Source organism: Danaus plexippus, chromosome 5 (assembly GCF_018135715.1).
Source record: "Danaus plexippus chromosome 5, MEX_DaPlex, whole genome shotgun sequence".
NCBI classification, from domain to species: domain Eukaryota; kingdom Metazoa; phylum Arthropoda; class Insecta; order Lepidoptera; family Nymphalidae; genus Danaus; species Danaus plexippus.
The window spans coordinates 6,085,091-6,105,636 of NC_083539.1; the positions used below are offsets into that span (position 1 = coordinate 6,085,091).

Below are 20,546 nucleotides of genomic sequence, written 5' to 3' on the forward strand. Positions count from 1 at the left end.
CAGTTATATTACAAAAGATTTGGTGAGGAAAATAAGCATATCACAATAAGTCCTTATATTATATCAAAAATATTCAAAAACCCTTAAATGTCCAGAAAAGTAGTAACCAAAACTGAATTAAACATAGAAGATGGATATTTTTTGGCTATTCCCTTATTATTATAAGGGAATAACCAAAAAAACACAATTGTATCTAAATCTAGTCACCAATAGTTAAACTAATTAATATTTTCGCGTAAAACATACCATACAAATTTATTTTATATATATTATTTGTTATAATAATAGTGAAGTGGAGCATATAACCGGTCGTGCACAGTGCTATCAGCGTCTGGTGCATCGAACGATACACCAAGAAAGTTTACGAGGCCGCACTTGCTCGGACCGGCCGTGCTGCGGGCAGCCGGTACGATCGCATCACATCCAAGTGGAGCGAACGGATCCGAGTTCAATTAATCGGTCGGATTAACGTTGTCTCCGGATATCAATGGTGTCGGATTAACGGGGGGTGTACTTTTCTGTTGGTCGCAGATTTAGTGCGGCGCCGCGGCGTGCGGCGTCGCCTAGCGGGGGGTGAGGCGTCGCTCGTAAAGCATCGGTCGGCACATTCTACTGACGCGCGCCTTGGCGACTACGCGTTGCGTAACACACCGCGCCATAAACAACACGACGTGAACCGATCAGGCTCACCACCTGACGTACCTACCACCTACCACGTACCATTCACCATTTACCACGTACCGCTTACCACGTGCCGCATTAAGTATTACCCTCATGATCTGATCCAAAACGCCGACACGTGACTCGGCGGAGTGAAACTATCGGAACTCTTTAGAACTGTGTGTTGTGAAGAAGTTTATAGTAGAAGCGGGATGACGCGCGAACGTTTGCCGACGGCGAACGGCGTTCGGAACGCTTAAGGTGAGTTTATTGACGATTTATAGCTCCCAACTTTACCCGACCGGGAGCAGAGGGTTCCAACCGAGTTTTGTTTACAAAACAAACTTTTCAAGGTCCCTGTGACCGTTAAAACACATCCCGATACAAATTTTAACATATAACGTACTGTTTTATTATATCGAAGCGCCGTTCTCAAATAGCCCTAAATCAATAGATGCAACAAACATTACTACGAACTCAATAAATACAATTCGTCGTTATAGGGTATAGTGAGATAATATTTATAACTGATAAAGTTCCACACTAGACACCTTAGGAATAATTCAAAATTATAGTTTTCTAATAAATAAAGCCTAACAAACGTTTTGAACAAAATTAACTCTATGATGAAACAATGTCTAATATAGACAAACGATACATAACAAATGAATATTCTGAGAATAGGTTACTTTGAAAAATATAAACTCATATATCGGTAACAATATATCATAAATATATTTAAATATAACCAAAAAGTAATGTATCAAATATTCTAGTTAGAGAAAAGAGTTCCCATATGTAAAATTTGCGTGAGCGTTAAGCGAAATTGAATCTTATCACATTGTAATAAGATTGAAGACTGGATGATGAAACTTTCTTTGCTTACTTGATAGAGACACAATATAAAGTTTTATTGTAATAATATTATTTATATACAAAAGATGACAAAGATTATATGCTTTAAGAGTTATTCTATGAAGACTTGTAAAGATGAAATGTTTTTTTCAAGGTACAAAACAAAATCAGTTTTGTATAAAGATCATGGTCACAAATCAATATCATTTTAATAAAAGCTAAAATTATCAGAAAATGAAACGTTTTTGAGAGTGTAAATTGTATATTAAATAATTATTGAATCTGAGGTCAAAATAATAAATTTATTTTAGTGAACTGTACAAAAATTAAACTATAACAATAGGTTTGTGATGTTTTTTCATAACGATTTAATTTATTACAAACTTATTTTGATTGATGCATATGCATATGTATTGGTTTTATTCATTTATTAATTATATTAATGTAAAAAATATATTTTATATAAATATATTTCGTTTGGCTAAAACGTTGTCACATATTTCGTATTATGTGTATATAAAACGAGATAATTGAAATAAAACATAATCTTTCAATTGTTTGTTCAGCAGAAATTTACAACATAAAGTGAGAAATATTAATTAAATTATACACCTATCATATGCAATTCAAAGTGAAGATTTAAAATTATTTACAATAAAAACCTTTGTAAATTTATTATAAGTTATGAATAGATTTTATTTGAATCATGAAAAATAATAAATTCTATGAAGATCTACTTACAAAGAAAGCATTAAACTCTTCTTATAATTTTTTAAATTCATCCTCCTCCTCTCGTTCTTTTCGTATAATTAGTAAAGACCATTTTTATTACCACTAGATGTAATTATTCAAGATATAATCAAACGTGGCACAGTAGAAGTAACACATAGACAGCTCTTTATCTAAACGACGAATTTATCATGCGAATGAGTAAATTAAACAGGAAAACCTTCAGTCAATACCTATTATATATTGTCATAGATAAAATTACTATATTTCTTTAAAACAAAAAAAAAACTCAATAATTCTGCCAACACTTGAAATTTTCGAGATAATTGACTGCCAACAATCCCGCGACCGAGCGTGTTAAGATGAAAGGTATGTTGTATATGATAAAGACACAATAATTCGTACAAAATATTGTTGGATGTCGAAAAATCTGTTTCATAATGTAGCTGCGCGGGCGCAGTCTACTTGAAATTCCACCAATGTCCGCCGCCATATTCGTCTTATTACGTTTTTTGTGATAGATTTTAATCGCCACTTATACAGATGACCGTCACTCTGTGTAATGTGACAAATTAACAAAAAATTAATAATTTTACTAAATAAAAATAATTAAAGTATATGTATTATTGTGTGCATTGCATTTTTTTGTTCAGCTTAAATTATAAAGAAAGTAATTTTCTTTATTAAATTTACAGTACATTTGAATGACTCGGTATTATTAAGGTAAATATAGCGAGCTGTTATACCATTCATAGGTTTGCTCCACTTACGACTTACTTAGGAAAAGTTTTACAAATATAAATTTAATTGTATAACGTAAATGCTTGGTTAGGTATTAACACCAATAGCCATCAAAAATTAAGATAACTACAAAACACCAGCTAGAAAATAATTTAAGAATAAATATTAAAAGGCTAAGAAAAAGAGTCAATCTGAATAAATAGAGGTGTGAGTGAATAATAAAAAATGGCTTATAGAGTGAAGAAATCGTCGTGGTGGTAATGAATTACCATCTTAATAAATTAATGAGTGATACTTACAATACTTTTGGTTTTTGCATAGCAGGGTTTCACGGGTGTGTAGCGGCTGGTAGTCGTTACTACCGTATAAGTCCCTGCGAACATCTGCCTATAGCGAAATTTATTAAAATTCATGTATATTTATTGTTTATTTAATACGAATGACCATTTACGACGGCAAATTATAACTATTGTTTTTGTGTTTTCGGTCCACATTACTGTCATAAAGGGCAGATAATATCGTGATGAAAAGAAAACTCTGAATAAACGTTGTGGATAACAATTCATACGTATTAATATTACTCCCAAAATATATATATTAAAAAACAAATAAGAAATCCATTTTAATTTAGGAATATAACATTGACGATATTCTAGTCCAGTTTAAAACAAATAACATAACTTATAAATCGTAGTGTAAAATACGTATAGTTTAAAGTTAATTACGGAGGCACTTTAAGGTGCCGATCTTAAATACAAACCTATAAATAAAACAGCACTGTTATTTTAAACTGCATACGACATTCGTCTCACGCGCTGACGATCACGCTGTAACGAATTTTTAATTTGGACAAAAAAGTATTGAACGGCGTTTAACCCACAGAACAGGTGATATCGCCGTTCTTACAAATCGATAAATCAACCCACATACACACATACCTACCTCATCAGTAACTATGTGGAGTCAATCGTAATAAGTTTTAGAATCGGTCGTACAATAAAACGCAAATTGGCTTATCGTTGCACCGTGAGGAACCGTAAACCGACCCGTAAAGCACCGCACTTCAGCTTTAAATCCGGATAATTATCGAATAGGCCATAAATTGTAGTGTGGGTGCACGCGTCGTTTGTATTCTCATCGAGAACCGCTTGTTACAACATCGCTGACTTATTTAAATTACAAAAAAAAAAAAAACAAATAAATTAGATTTAATGCAAAAAAAAATAACACTGAATAAAAAATAAAAGAGGTAATTCTTTAAAAAAATATATGCATATTTCAAAACCGTTGTCAATTCGATACGATTACAAGAAACGTCAAAATAGAGCATAACCATAAAGATATGAAAAAACGATAATCGTAAAACTATCGATGTATTAATATATTCATAGACCGATAGAATATTCGCTGGCTGAATGTAACGTCACCGCATACATATTTTGTATATGATTTAAAGATGTTTTGACCCCGGTTCGGTAATGAATGAGCCGGTCGTAAACGCTGGACTCAAGAGAACATAAATGTCAATAAAAAAGCTATAAACTCTATTAGCCATCGTAAACTCACCGCATCTGTTCAATAACTCATTTTGCGTACAAATAGTGTTAATTATTCAATTATGTTGTAAATAATTTCGATAATAGTTTCAAAGAGTTTGTGTGAAAAAAATTGTATAGATTTTTAATTACCTCGCTTATTACACAGTGTAGATTCTAATTAGGCATGATATGTTATTAACGATTTTAATAGATATTATTTTTAACCGCCTTTACGAGTTATGCTGCTTTGTTTTTAGAGTGTATATCATGTATGTATGTATGTTTCAAGGCTCGCCCTGCATCTTAAAAGGCCTGATGGATTTCGTCGTCAGATATCCCGTTATAGTCATCTTAATACAGAGAATTATATGGTATTTTTTGTACTTATTTTTTATAGAAAAATAATGTTATTTGAGCTAATTCAAAAAACCATACCAATAGATAATAGAAAGAGAATGAACGGCTGTAAATATTCTTGTCGGATGATAGTATTTTTAGATAAAGAACACGGAAACGAACTTTGTAATGAACTTCACAAATAGGACCATAAATTATCACAAGGTGCTGTAATGCAAGTCTGGCCGCAGTTCCTCAAAATATTGAAGCGTCCATTGTATTATGTATTAACATAATCGGTTACCTGCTTAAACAGGTGAATTGTTTAGGCGTTGTAAATCTTCTTGGTCAATTTGCGCAATACATTTTGCTTACGGGACATTTATATTGTTTCCCATCTAAACGACCTTTATTTTTTACGACTTAACGGACATTTAAAAGAAATTTGTAAACATAGCGGCACAGAAACACCCCGCATTTGCATCTTTTCACTGCTTTACATTACAATACAGAAACAATGTGCCATTTTTTGTTAGTCCCGTGAAGTACGGTGATACATTTTTAGGAAGAATTCCTAATACTGTTAAGTAACACAGACATATGTTTTGTTTTCTATTGTTTTAACTTAAAATATCTGTTGTTTCGTTCTTATAAAATGCTACTGTACACTGTTTTGGCCTTTGTTAATCAATAGCTCTAACAAACAAACATATTTTTTATTAAAGGTTTTTTTTATATATTATATATACGTCTTTGTTTCAACTTCCAATCGATGCGTCCATTCATACTTTGCTCATGATATAGTACATTTTAAATATTTTATCGCACTCAAAGGAGTTTTTTTATTCCCTATTCAAAATAATATCTCAACAAGATGATGGAACGAAATAAAAAATAAGTGAAAAAAGCTAATGAATCAAAAAATATTTGATTAATGCTTCATTAAACACATAAAATATAATGTTTTTTTTTTATATAAAGAATACGAACAAAGTAGGTATAATTCTTCCTAACCTATAAACTGACAAGTAGACTTGATTTAAAGGTTTTATTTTATTTCTTAATAATATATTATCATTAGCAATATGTTTGTTTTAATAAATTATCGTTAAGTCATTATAGGAAGCATAATACTTTCTTATTTATTAATGGTAACTTGGTTCGTCGAAGCGATGGTGGCGCGCTCCAAAATTGTAATATTTCAAAATTACTCAGAAGTCTCGCTCGCTTGAATAATGCGATAAGTTTGCGAGGGAAATAGCCCCGTGCGTGCCTCCCTCTTTAGAAGTGCTGTTACAGAATTTTATCAAAATATTCTCTTAATACTTTAATTATTATAATCTTAGAGAATTTGAAATTTCCAAAATAATAATTTACTAGAACTAAATTTAGATATAAATGGTTTTAAGTTCTCGTTTCGCAAACATGCTATTTATAAATACGTCATACAGACAGACCGTATAAGGATGAATATTTCAAATCTAATAATATAATTATATACAGGTTAAAATCTCATTTTTATTTTCTTTGATAATCATCAATACATTATGAGCTCGTCTTAGATAATTATTTTCTAATAAATATGAAAATTTTCAAGTTAGTTATATAAAATTCAATGGAATATACCTGAGTGATTTTGTTATAAACATATGTCGTTCTGCTAGAGGCCGCACGTGGTCTCGACCATGTGACAAACCGGTCCCAGCGAGCCTAGTAACCTCTAAACGACATTATTCCTCAATTCACTTTTAGTCGCCCTTTGTTACGATGGGTATTTGTAAAAACCGTGTGGAAACTACACTGCTTTCCTTGATTGTGATATCAAAGGTTCATAAGTAGAACGTAATAAATAATAATTAATTTTTTTTCTTTTAATAACGGGAATCGTTTTGTTCAATTTAAATTAATGTTATAGATATTTCTTTCATATTCTTCTGTTATATAATCATATAACTAGTTTGCTTACAATACAACGATTTAATCTTTATATTTTTACTTATATTTATTTGAAATATGCCTATGTAAGTATAGCCAGATATCAGGTGTGACATCTTATGTTTAGTGGCTACTATACTCAAGAATATATTCAATGTTAGAGACATCGTTTCGGTTGGAAAAACTTATGCTGTAGTTATTTGGAACATTTGTCTATTAAATATCTCTTAGACGAAACATAAGGATAAAGACGATTTAAAGTCCTTGAAAGAGAAAGGCATAGTTTTTGTCCAGTATTAAACCAGGTGCTTTACAGCTTAAAGCCTAATTTATTATTATTCCGTTTAAATGATTTATTTCAATTAAATTTCAGTGAAGGCTTTCTGCTAAAAAAAAATTTAATTATAGAGTCGTACAAAGCGTTGTTAAGAAATTTAGATTTAAGTTCGGCTGCCTACATTGATAGCCTATTTTGAGTTAGCTTAATCAAATACCTTAGTAGTATGATCTATGAAACACGGCGAAAGATTAAGACATGGAATGTTAATAGACAACTATCCCACTTAAATATTTTATCTGCAAATCTTATGTTTATGATTCATACAATTCATCCGAAGGATTTAATAATACAATTATATCTTTCCATACTTAAGTTGTTTTGAATGACTCACAGTGATATGTCTAGAACTAGTTATTTCCTACAGCTTCGCCTACTGGCTGATCAATCAAACAATCATTTTCAGTTATGTGACATTCTGCTAACAAGGTTCATTTATAATTTTATTAAATAATATGTTTTACAGTTTTTACAATAAATAATAATAAACAGCCATCTTAAAATACTTAATTATAGTAGGATGTTCTGCAATATGATAATTTTGTGCTTCATTTAATTAACTCCGATTATCAAAGAGAACGGTTTAACCGTGATATGGCTATTGGAGCGTAACTTAACAAGTCCCACTGCACTACAAAGTCTAAGTAAGAATTGTTTCTCAAACACGCGAGTTACATAAAGAATGATGAAAATTATAAACAATCATAACAGTACTACTTCTTATTATTGGTTCGCGTTTAGTTAAGTTTTTGGAGTATAAAGCGTTAAATTGAATTTCCCTCCCTTAAACTGAGAGTAACCGCATCATAGTACCTAAAGTTCGTTACATCTGAAAACTTGAAGAATTCCCAACTCTAAGAATTCCCGCTAGAACTTGCTTCGTCGTCTCGTTACACCGCTCGCCGCAAAACCTCTTCTTATTTATGCCTCTACTTTATTCCATTTGCAGGCAACTTCCACAACTGTAGCTAAAATTTTTGTATAATATTGCTTTTGACTTACCCCAAAATATTCTTCTTCTTATCTTTTATTTTTGTTATACATAGAAACAATTAAGTAAATTATTTAAAAAAATATGAGCTACAATAAATTTTCATAAAACTTGCTATTTAATATAAATTGATAGAACTGTCACCGCATGTCGCAACACCACCAACAAACACCCATTAAAAGCAAACATAAGGTGCACTCATATAGCAACAACTGACTTATTTATTAATGTAAGCGGATTAAGCAAGTTAATTGTGTTTACGGAAATCATAAACACGATTTCAAAAGCCGTGTGTAATAAGCAACTCTTCAAACCGTCAGTCTTAAGTCAATCAAAACTCACTAGCATTAGTTTTTTAACGTTAAAAGTAATATAATATTAATGGAAACTCACATTCGAAGTACCATATCCAATTAAGGTAAAAAAAAACAACATCGCTTTCTAGAATTCGACACACGCAATCGAAAGGTGTTGGAAAAACACTAGCAAATTCTATGAAAATGTATCGCGTTGAAGAAACCCGCTACAGAATGCCATGATATCCCGTCTCACAATCAATATAGATAATATAGTTATACAATTGAATTTAATCTTTGGCAGTATTGGTTTAATGTGCAATTTTTACTGACTGACAAATGGTTCTTGTGTTATTATATTATGTTCCCTTAATTGTTACGTTTTTTGTTGTTGCAAGGTGCGGATATAGTGCCACTTACTGCGCACGTATAAAAATTTCTTGCAATTTAAAACTATAGGTGGTCTAGCATGTATAAAAATGTAAGTGAATTTATACATTTCTGGCATTAAAATTAAATGAATTTAATTAAGTACAAAATTACGGTAAGTGTAATAATGGTAATATAAATTTTAACTTTCTTAATTCGTAAGTCGAATTTTTCCCCTTTAAATTCCCTTGTAAATGTTTACTGGAGTGGAAAGTTGAAGCAAAAGCAAATGCATTTATAATTTAAATATGTTTTATAAAAGAGACAGAAAGAACTCGACGGTTTTAACGTGCACCGTTACATGTAATTGACTGTTTTTATCTATTGTTATTTCTAATTACGAACGCTACTTAAAGAATGTGTAAATCAATTTTTTAAAGGTTCTATGTCATAATAATAGTCAACAATGTAAAACGCAAGAGGAATTCAACACGTTTAAAAGATAATAATAACTTGAATGAGACGATATCGCTGGTAAGTGGAATAAACATATATAAAAAGGTATTAAATACCTCGTGTGGATTACATTGAATTATCAAGATTTCATAGTTAATATCTTTTATTAGTGTACGTTAGCTTCACAGTCTAGTTTTTCTATTTGTACCGTGCAATGAAGCTAAGTAGTTCTGTACGCATCCAAGCATACATAATGAGTGAGCGAATTCTTACCTTTGATCTCGATGTGAAAAAGTATATAGTGATAAAGAAAACCATCGATACGTATAGCGTTAAGAATTAATTAAATGTAAGGAGGTCTTATATTCCATATTCTGTGTATTATTATTATTATTTAATAAACTGTAACCAGGTCGTTGGAACATAATATTAAATGCTCGGTTAATAAGAGTCTATCTATCTAGGTATCTCAGCTAACAATTACTAAACTTGTCTAAATGTCCAACTAGCATTGGAATGAGAGCTCGCTCTTTGTCCTGATTAATAGAAGACCTAAATTGTTGCTATATTTAAACAACATCCTATTTAGGGCACGTTTTGGTTCTTTGGGTTGCGTCTTAATAAATTGGTTTTAGAATATTCATTGGAAAATATTATTATTATTATTATATTTTAATTGGAAACTAAACTTGTGATGTATGATAGCTGGATTATATTTAAAACTTCTTTATCAACATTAATATAATTACCTTGGCCTGTGCCGTAAGCTCACGGGCATAAATCTAACCATCACATAGGACTAACTCATTAATTATACCGCTTCTAAAATTGTTCACGGTACTCTGCTTGCACATAAATAGGTACTTGTATGTAATGAAAGCTATTAATGGTTCATAAACTAACTATCTACTCAGCTTTGAGTTCACATAAATGTTCAATTGAAGTAAAAGGATCTCATTTGGTTAGCTTTTTAATTCTCGTACGGCTGCCTTTTAGCTATCAATCAAAGCCACCATATTATATTGAGTTCGATCTTTCTTTGTTAAATTCATTATTTAGATCTTATTTTCTGTATATTAATTGCTGTCAGCGACTGTGGGAATTATAATTTATCTATTATATAAATAAGAACAAGTTATAGAATGATTAAGGCCAAGGAAAGAGGTGCAACATTAATTTAAATACGCAATCAGTTATCACAATATTTTAAGACTTGCATAAATAAAAAAATATATATATAAATTTTATAAAAATAAATTATGTTTCATTGATTTCTTTGGCTATTTTATGTAAATTTTTATTATAATGGACTAGATGTTTATCTGGTCTCGATATCGTGTTACCTAATTGCAGTGAAAACGTTACAAACATGCAAAATAATTTTATTTAATAAACATGACATGTAATTAACCTGTCGTTATTTAGTTAAGTCGAAGTCGTTATCGGTTAATATAAAGGACGTTGGGAATGCAATCGAGATGTTATTTGAGTAAACTATAAAATATTTTATATAATACATAATTTATATAAGATGACATTAAAGCGTTTATGATAGAGTACTTCGACAAATTGTTCCCTCACATTCACGATGTCGACATTATCCCTCAATTGTTAGGATACCTGAAGTATATAATAATGCATACTTTATTACGTAGTAATTTTCTGTTAATTCCGTCTAAATTCTAATTTGACTGCATTAAATTTGAAGTCTAACGTGATCACAATATAGTTTTAATGAAATCAAAGTGTTAATTCGTCTTAAAGATTTATAGTGCTTCGGAAATAGCAAGCCGTCGGTGCGGTGTCCATCTTCTTCGGAAGTCACATGGCCACTGACTAAGAGCCAGCTATGATTTATGTTCCCGAGCACTGTCTAATTAGGCGTATGCGCATCTCATTCTATGTAAATTTAAGACGGGCCTAAGAATCAATGATAGTTATTATTTTTATCGCAACCATCGTGATTGAAGGTTTGTATAAACAAATATTTGAATTAATAGCGCGTGATTTGAATAATAAATCTATTCTATTATTGTATCTAAGTGGTTATAGTTGAGTTGAAATTTTCATATTATACATTCAAATTCAATAGACGGCTAAAGAATATATCTATTTTTAACAGTCAATTTAATTGTATTCAACAATAATTTATTCCCCTATGTGGGTTTAATTGAAATATAATGTGTAAGTTCTCATGCTACCGTAATTAGTTAAAATTAAAACAATCTTATTAAGAATTCTTAATTCATTTCACATATAATTTCATTTCATTAACGTAGAATCTATAAATATTTAAAGGTGTTTATGTATTATGTGTATTTATTCAATTACTATAACGTGTGATATTCACATTGTAAAAATATTAATAGATAGACTCCACAACCTTCAAGTGAAACCATCTCATGGTACGGAGTTGCGGACGAGTAATGTTATGAGCAAGCCATTATTGTCTCACCCCATACCGTAAAACATCACGCAGTCGGCCCGAGCCCGATGACAAATATAGAGTTGAAATAACCATATTTTAAATAAAATATCTAAAGAAAATTATTTAAATCACACGCATCCGGTTATATTATATTGACATTCATAAAAAGACACCGGATAGAAGTTTTCACACAAATATATATGTATATATATATATATATTTAACTGCTTTATAATCTTCCTGGATCATTCAAAACTCTAACTAATCTATAAATTACGCAGTGTAGCAACAACAAAGTATCTAATAAATAAGCGAACACATGTCATATATTCATTGTCATGTCGTATATATTTTATTTTTAATGTTGGTAACGTTGCAACAGCTCCATATAGATACCCAAGTGTAAAACGTTTAGGATAAACTAGAGGTTTTTGTCGAGTAAAAGATGGTGAGATCTTATGGGAATAAAAGAGTTATCCATAACTTTCTGTTCGATATTTAAGTCAATAACTCGTGAACGTATAAAGTAATAAAACTTTGAGTTATAAATGTTGTGTTAAATCTGTTGCGAGCATAAAATAAATCTATGTGATACGCTATGAATTCGTTGTGGCGATTAGATATAAAATCTAGAATAGTCACGTCTGTCCAGAGTGACAAGTACGAAATCGCCAAACAAAGCGAACGTCAACATAAACTAACATCCGGCGAACTCTGATATATTGCAGCCGCAAAACTATGGAAACAAATCTCTACCCGTAATAATTTACGAGCGCAATATGGCTCCGCAATTGCAAAACATACAAACAAAACAAAAACAGAAGCGCGACCCGCGATAAAAGATGTCGCAACACACGCGGGCCTTACTTTAAAGATAGACTGGCCAGTGCATAGATTAGGACACAAACAACTCACCGCCTAACAAAGGAAACAAATCAACAGTCTCAGCTTGAGCCAATCACTGACTGGGGCGTAATTATAACCTGCTCAAATTAGGACGTATGATTCCTCAGCGTGCTAATTGCAAACCAAATTGGGTGTAATGTATGCATTAAAATTAATTCATTTATCTTCATTGGCTCTTCATCAATATAACATGTTATTGCATTGATTGGACATTCAATACCCTCTCTGTTCTGAGGCGACTTGTAAAGCAATCGAGTTCTAGGAAGAGTCATTTAAAATTTGGTTTCGTATATGAGTCACAGATATTAAATGGCCACTGTACGTGCTAGGGCTGCCAGCTCGATAAAATGTTTCAAATTGCATGGTGCCTATCGTCATTCCCGACTCAATTATTTAAAAAACGAATACGTGTTGTGTGAGTGCATCCTTGTTTCTCGTGATTTTTGTCGCTATAGCCATCCTTGTTGTTTAGCGAGTAGCGGCTGCGCTTGCGCCTTCGATAAACGCGGAATGCGCCGGCTGGCTTCAGACAGCGGCGTTCATAGACAATTTAAATTGGAGAAATTGGTAGCAGAGTAGTTCGAGGAACTGGTAATAACGGACAAATGTCGACGTATGTAGATATTGCATTCACTCGATAACATATTACCGACTTTGTCACTGTCAAAGTCTATTAATATTTATTGAGAATGACAGGTACAGTTAAAACAGGAGGATTCTATATTTTATTCGGAGAGTTAACATTTTAAACCACGCAATCGAAACTATATACAAAAATATTAAGTATGGTATATTCTCACTTCGTTCTTTTGTTCGTTCTTTGTAATGTTTTTAAAATTTTTGTATCTTACGTACTTATTGTAAACATGTTTAGAAAAAATAATAATAAGTGTAATAACCATATAAGAGCTTTTTATAAATTGAAAACCAATTTCATATTATTATGATATAGGTACAGTGAAATACCATTACGTAAGGAGCTCGACATGAATAAAATGACCGAAGTAAAGAAATCCCGAAACTTAACCGTTTACTCTTGAGAAAATTTTCAAGCAGTCTTGAGCACTGTATTAAGGGTAGCATAATAAGGCTTTCTGGATTAGGTGTAGCGCTCTTGAGTGAGAATAAACCCAAGGGAAATCCTGGCTCGCAGCTTTCCTTCTAATTTATTGCTCCTCCGACCAACGGCCTTTGTATTGGATCTACCGGCAGCTGAAAATATATTTCTAAATGGATTAAAGTGTATTGTACTTGACAATTAGTTAGCTTAGGTGGCTATAACAATAGGTAACAAAATCTACTATCCCAGAGACTATTTCATGCAATTTTGGTTATAAAGCGCCTAAGTTTTTATATATGTATAGCATTTATTTGATTAACGATTATATCAACTAACCCCCAGCTAACAACCTTCAGGATCATAATTATATATAAATTGTAATGTTTTCTTAAGAAACTTTTTGGTAAGAAAGCTGAGCGCAGAAATAACAAATAGTTTGGATTGTAGCCATTGAAAACAAAGACACGCGTACAACTGTATATTACTGTCCGAGAAATGAATTGATTTAATGAGATCTTAAACTAATTGGATTTATACGGTTCGTTTGCATTTACTCTCAGCGTTAAGATAAACGCGATGTTGCCATCTTAACTTATACCCCGACTGTTGAGACAGACCCGACGGAAAATAAATTAGGAATTATATACGACACTGTTTTGGATTTTAATTCAACTTGTTTTGAAAATTACGATTTACTTGCGACTTTTTGTGACTGATTCTCCGTAAGTTTAAAGGTTATGTAAAACAAACTTACTAATGTTATTAATATAGAAATATCTTAAAACAGAAATTTTAAAACAAGACTCATTTTAGTTTTTTTTTTAATATTTTCAACGTAATAAAATTTAAAGTAACTCTGCGACAAAACAATTTATTCATTTTGTTCAACCAAAATTTTGTATGAAACAAAATAGTAAATATGCGGATATAAATTTATTTTTGGTGTAAATTTCGACATGCCACCAGTCTAATCGGTTGTAGTGAATTAGTGCAATGCACACGTTTGTAGTGGAGACACTTCATTATGGGGGCAGGACATAAATCAGGACTTCTAATATTAAACGTGCCTTCGTGAGGCAAATTGCTAGCCTGTCTGCGAACGTGCGGTTGGTTGGAACCATGGTCTGATGAAGTGATAATATGTTTATGACCCGTAAAAATGTATTGGGTGCGAATTGATGAATGAATTACTCGGAGTTATGTTCGCGTGGTGTCTTGGCTGTGATGTGATTTGTTTGGAATTCATTACTTGTCTTGCCAATTCTTATTTGGAGATGCACGTGTAAAAAAGGTTATAATTCAAGTTTATGACCATCGTTTATTAAAATCCCCATTATACGCTTTAGAAAAATATTATTTTGAAAAGCATTAATTTTTATCGCAACTTCCGTATAATTTAATTTTCGTTCCATCATCTAAATGATGACAAAAAAAAAATACGATTCTAAATTTCTTTTAATTTATTTGTGTACCGTTGGAGATAAATCGCAGACCCCTAAGATGTTCCTTCTAATGTGATTTTAATGTACCCACTCAATGCCTTTAACTGTATTTCGTGTGATCTGTTTACACTAACAATATCAAAGGATGGGGATAATAGTTGTACAATAATGAATTAACGCTAATTGTTAGAGAAAAAGAATGTATGTTTTTTATTACATTTTGAATAGGTTTTTAAAATTGAGGTTTTAGTACCACGGTTATAGGTGCAACCACATAAAGTTTCCTAAATAAATAATTAATCTGTAACTTATAACTGATAATTTTTACTGAACATTGTTGCAGCAAATACGTTGAATATTGCGTGTGTGTTGCAATGTATTAAACGATGTTTATTGAATAATTATTACCCTGGTTATCTTTACACTAATTACCACCCATATAATGATAAGCTAAAAAATTATTACATATTTATGACTATTAACAAAATGTTAAAATATTTTGTATGCACATCGTATTTAGGTATAGCAAAACGGAATCGTACGAAAATGGTACAAATCAAAACAACGTTACATAAAATAAGGGAGACATTTAAAAGACGCCATTTATAAATTTTTATCTTTTTTTGACACTATCGGTCCCACCCTGTGTGTTGGAGACAGGGGTGTTTAAAGAGTCATTTAGGATTTAGTCCCCTTAAGATATGGGAATGAAAAGGGGATTAGAATAAGTTTCATTTCCTTTAAGTGACGTTACTTTTGGTCCAAGAAAAATAAAAAAAGGAATTTGTACGCAACCTATTGTAACATTTTGAATTCGTAATTCAAAATAAAATAATTATGTTACCTCTTGATATGAAACAAAACTAAGAAAATAGTTTTGTTTTTAACCAGTATGAATCCTTTTAATGACAAAAATAAAATTAAACATGCCAGTATTCGATTTTTTATTTTAGCGAGAGTGCCATTGTTACTTATTAGTAAAAATTTTAAACACTAAATTAGGTCGCAGAATGTGAAGTTCACAATATTTTTTACCTCATAACCCGTCGTGTACCGTAAAAGATTCTTAAAACCGTCTGTGAATATACAAAAATGTACCTATAGCTTTTTATTTGTTATAACTTTTAAATGGTAAATAGCTATCAATTAATTAAAAAAATAAATCAATTGGAAAACTTAAAATTGACAAATATATCAAACATGTGTATTGTTGTATGATATGTTTATATAAAAAAAAAATAACTAAGAAAATATTGAACGAATAATTAATTTCGCACGAGCAATCCTAGAACCTGCTATATACGTAATATCGCGTTCCAGTTGTTTCGTTTAGATATTCCGGAGATAGGAGATTCGAATACTGGTTATGTAAATGAATTTTCCAAACTATATTTTTTAAATTAAATTTTAAATAAGGTCTCAACACTGCTTACACGTCCAACACATTATTGCACGAGACGAAGGCATGGGATCAAACGACAAACATCTTTATATATCCTACAAGTATTTTTTTACTAGATATATTTTCTTAATTCTATAAAATATTATTATATGCAACACTTTTCCTCTCTACTTCCATTAAATGAACACGTCATCCCATTTGTGCGATGTCAAAAGTTTTTGTACATTTCATATTGTCGGACGACGACATAATACCTGCGTCTTGAGATATTTCTGAACGCATTGACGCTTTTTAGTCGAATGACATTTCCTTCGTGTTCATTAAAATCGAACGGTTGAACGTGCTTGAAATGGATCGGAAAATGTTTGGATGTATGAAATTATTTTTGTCGCGACGCCTCCTGTAACGCAGACTTTTATTTGCCAATGAATCAACACCCTACTGATATATAGCCGTTGTCGCATGTTCTCTATTACGTTTTTTGTGAGTATCTACATTAATTTTTTTTTCGATGCCGTAAATTGCTAGCGCTTCTGTTGGTACATAAAAATTTTTCATGTTTATAGATAGCAGAATCAAGATTTTTTTTTTAACAAATAAACGAAGAACTTTAATAGGCAGCCAGTTTTGATTCATATTAGGTATATAGAATACATAGTAAAGACTAGAAGATTTTTAAAGTCGACATAAGATAAAATCCCACACATTGTTGAAGCAATTATCTTTTTGCGTAACAATTTATCCGAAATGTTTTACTAAATAAAAAAATACAACAATTGTTGTGAAAAAAGTTTTGAAGGCCGTTAAACATTAAAAAATCTAACACGTGTATGTATGTAGTACATTAAAACTTTCCCAACTTCGTAGAGTTCGGCCTCTGACACGGTATCCGCATTAAACCCGAAAACATAAAATTACCTAATATTTACGGTGTGCTGAATATGAAACATGTTTGTATCAACTGTCACAGGATAGAACATGTTCATTTTCATACCCTCCCTAAATAATGATATTTAATGTGTATATAGTATATTTTTCATGATATCTCTAAACAGCCATAACAGTATCTCAAACGTATAAAAGTTAATCTATATTGATCCTTAAGTTATACGGCGTAATTCATGTGGTAACTTAAAACAGTGTCTAACATAACACATGGTGTAGACACATAGTTGTAGAAAGCAATAATTTATCCCTCCTCATCCCAACTATTCCCTTGGCTCAACCATATATCTACGTATCTAACATTGCCAAATAAATTAATCGCTGGAAGGGCCTTGCGCATAATTTACATTACACTTTCACTAGCGAAAGCGATGATATATTTGTTTATTTATTGTATCTGTCGCCGCATGTTACAAAGAATTTTCATAGTTGGAGTATTTTAAACAATATAACGATGGATTACACTTAATGTGAGCATAATATATATTAAGTAATAAACTTACAACATTCACACGACATTTTTATATAATATAATTTAACTGTCCTCAAGAAAGTCTTATTTATAAGTACATTTCCAACTACGACCATGAGACTGAAAATCTAAAGTGCCGTATCCAGTAAAATGTATTCCGTAAAGCTACCAAATATGAAAGTTAGTCGCGAACAGCACGCGCGCAGGACAATATATCAAGTTTTGATTCGGCCGCGCAATAAACAATATAATATATCAATACAAAGCACACGGTGGCGAAATTTTAGTATACTATGCCTAATATATACATTTATATAATAAAGTCTTTATAAAGTTGTTTCATTTGTTATTTTATTTAGAAGCCTGAGATTCAATAAGATTGTTATTAAAGATACAGTCGGAATCGACCTCTTGAAGAATTACGGACTTGTCCACTGGACTTGTTTCTTTTTTACCGATTATTTTGAGGCGTAAGAGTTTTACGTTACGTAATTTTGTACAAGCGACTTAAACATTCGTTTATATTATTAAAAACTCTTGTCTTAAATATGCATCGTAAAGTTGTATAACCTGTGTGTTAAGTGAAGTGAAACTTGTCTATCGTTACAACCAACGTTACACTTATAGAGTCGACGTTCTAATTATGTTTTAAAGTAAAATTGTAAGGTACATATATATTTTTTTATGATACATGGTATACGTATATATATTATAATAGTATATATAATAAATGGATAGAAGTACAGTAACGTAACACTAAGCCACATATAATTCCATAGCATGTAAGTTGTGCGCGCAAGTGTACTCACCGCTACACGGTTTGTTTTAAACTTTGATTAATTCCTCCATAGCTTGTACCACGTTGATTAGTCCGTTGTTGTTGTCTACTGAAATTTCTTTATTACTTTACGTTCTTGTATGAAATTGGATTTCGTTTGTATAAAAATAATATGAATGAAGTAAAAATAAAGACCCAAATAATGTTGTATTATAAATAAATTTGTTCAAAGACATTTAACAACCAAAGAAAAAATCAATAATATTTTCTAAAATAGACAAAATAAACCGATGCATTAATTAATTCTTATTTGATTAAAGACAGCATTATTAATAACAATAAATTTGTTTTTAAGTAATAACTATGTAATTTTAAAATAATAACAGGTGTTTTTAAATAAGAATAGATTAAAGAATAAGATTTTTTTTTAATAAATCTAAATTATCTACATTCAGATAAAATTATTTAAAAAGTACATATATTAAAACTTCACTTTGAATAAATTTGAACATCGCTATTATAGTTTGTTCCAAAATGGCTGTAATAGAATAGGTACTAAAAGAAAAAACGAATTTAATATCTTTTAATTTAAAAGCCCATGACTTTAGAAATTAAGATGAGAACTGTATATTTATCTCTGGCTCGTAGTTATCTGAACACGAATTATTTGACTGTCACATAATTTCAAAGGTAATTTTGCTATGCACGGTATTAAAATTTCATATTAAATAAATACGAATTAAAAAAGTGCATGTCAAAGTCTAGTGAAGCCACCCGGCATGGCACGTCAAAGGCGCCTTATCTCGCGAATTACAATAATTAGAGGTGTGGGGGTAATTAATATTAATTAAAATCACCTTTTAGCTCGCTACACTGAATGCGTATCACAGTTAATAAATTTACTCCGCACATCGGACGGCCACTGGTTACACTGCACTGATAAAGACAAACTGACAGCTTGCTTTACAGCATATTTATACGATATTGAACTCTATAAAGACACGTTACAGTACATTTTAATTTGATGTATATGAAACAAAAAGTATGAATGTGAGAATACTTGCTTTAAAAACTTCAAGGCTTTAGTTTTAATGTTTGCAAAGGCTAGATTAAGTAAATAGCTTTTGTCACGTGTCAAGAAGTACTTTAACATAGCAATCGAAGTCTGAACGTCGAGATAAAACTATCAATACGATAAGGAAACATCTTTTATATTCATTATGATATGTATTATGTATATTTATGTTGTGTGTAAAGGTATTATTAAAATGAATAAATATCATTCTTATTATATTTTTTTAACTATTGGGACTATGAAATACAGTGTCTGTCTACACTTTGAAGTTTTTTAATTATTTTAACGAATAGTAAGACCGGATTTAATTTCCAAACAAACTTAAGTTAAAATTTATTTTAAAAACTAAATTAAAACTCATTACTTGAAATACTATACTATACTAATAATTAAACATTGTCTTTGCTAATCCAAAAATAAATAAATTTATACAATTAGTGAATTGGTTGATTCATCAATTGAATCTATTTTTATAACATCAATTAATATTTCCTCAAGGTTGAATGAATCAATTTTTACATGGTAACAGTGTATAAATATTAAATAGGCATATGGAACATGTATAGAAAGGGTAAAGTTATTATTCAGGCGCAGACCTATTTAAAATGGTTTCGTTTTATGAAAATTAAATTGGTGGTCCCTTTGTACGTATGCAAATGATGTATCGGGGATAGAACATGCTTCTGATATCACAAGCCAGCCGTAATATTTGAATTTGTGTATTGGTCTAATACTAAATAGTATTATTTTATCGATTTTATATATAAACATATATGTTATCTATATATAAAAGCC

General features: G+C 30.9%; 1 protein-coding gene across 2 annotated transcripts in view; it reads left to right on the forward strand.

Moving 5' to 3' along the window:
- The first annotated feature begins 393 nt into the window (after nucleotides 1-393).
- LOC116769106 (homeotic protein antennapedia-like) overlaps nucleotides 394-20,546 on the forward strand; it is a 169,565-nt gene continuing 149,412 nt past the window's right edge. For both annotated transcript variants that reach the window (XM_061528251.1, XM_032660116.2), the window contains exon 1: nucleotides 394-921. The gene's annotated coding sequence lies outside the window, so the exon portion shown is untranslated. The remainder of the gene's footprint in view (nucleotides 922-20,546) is intronic.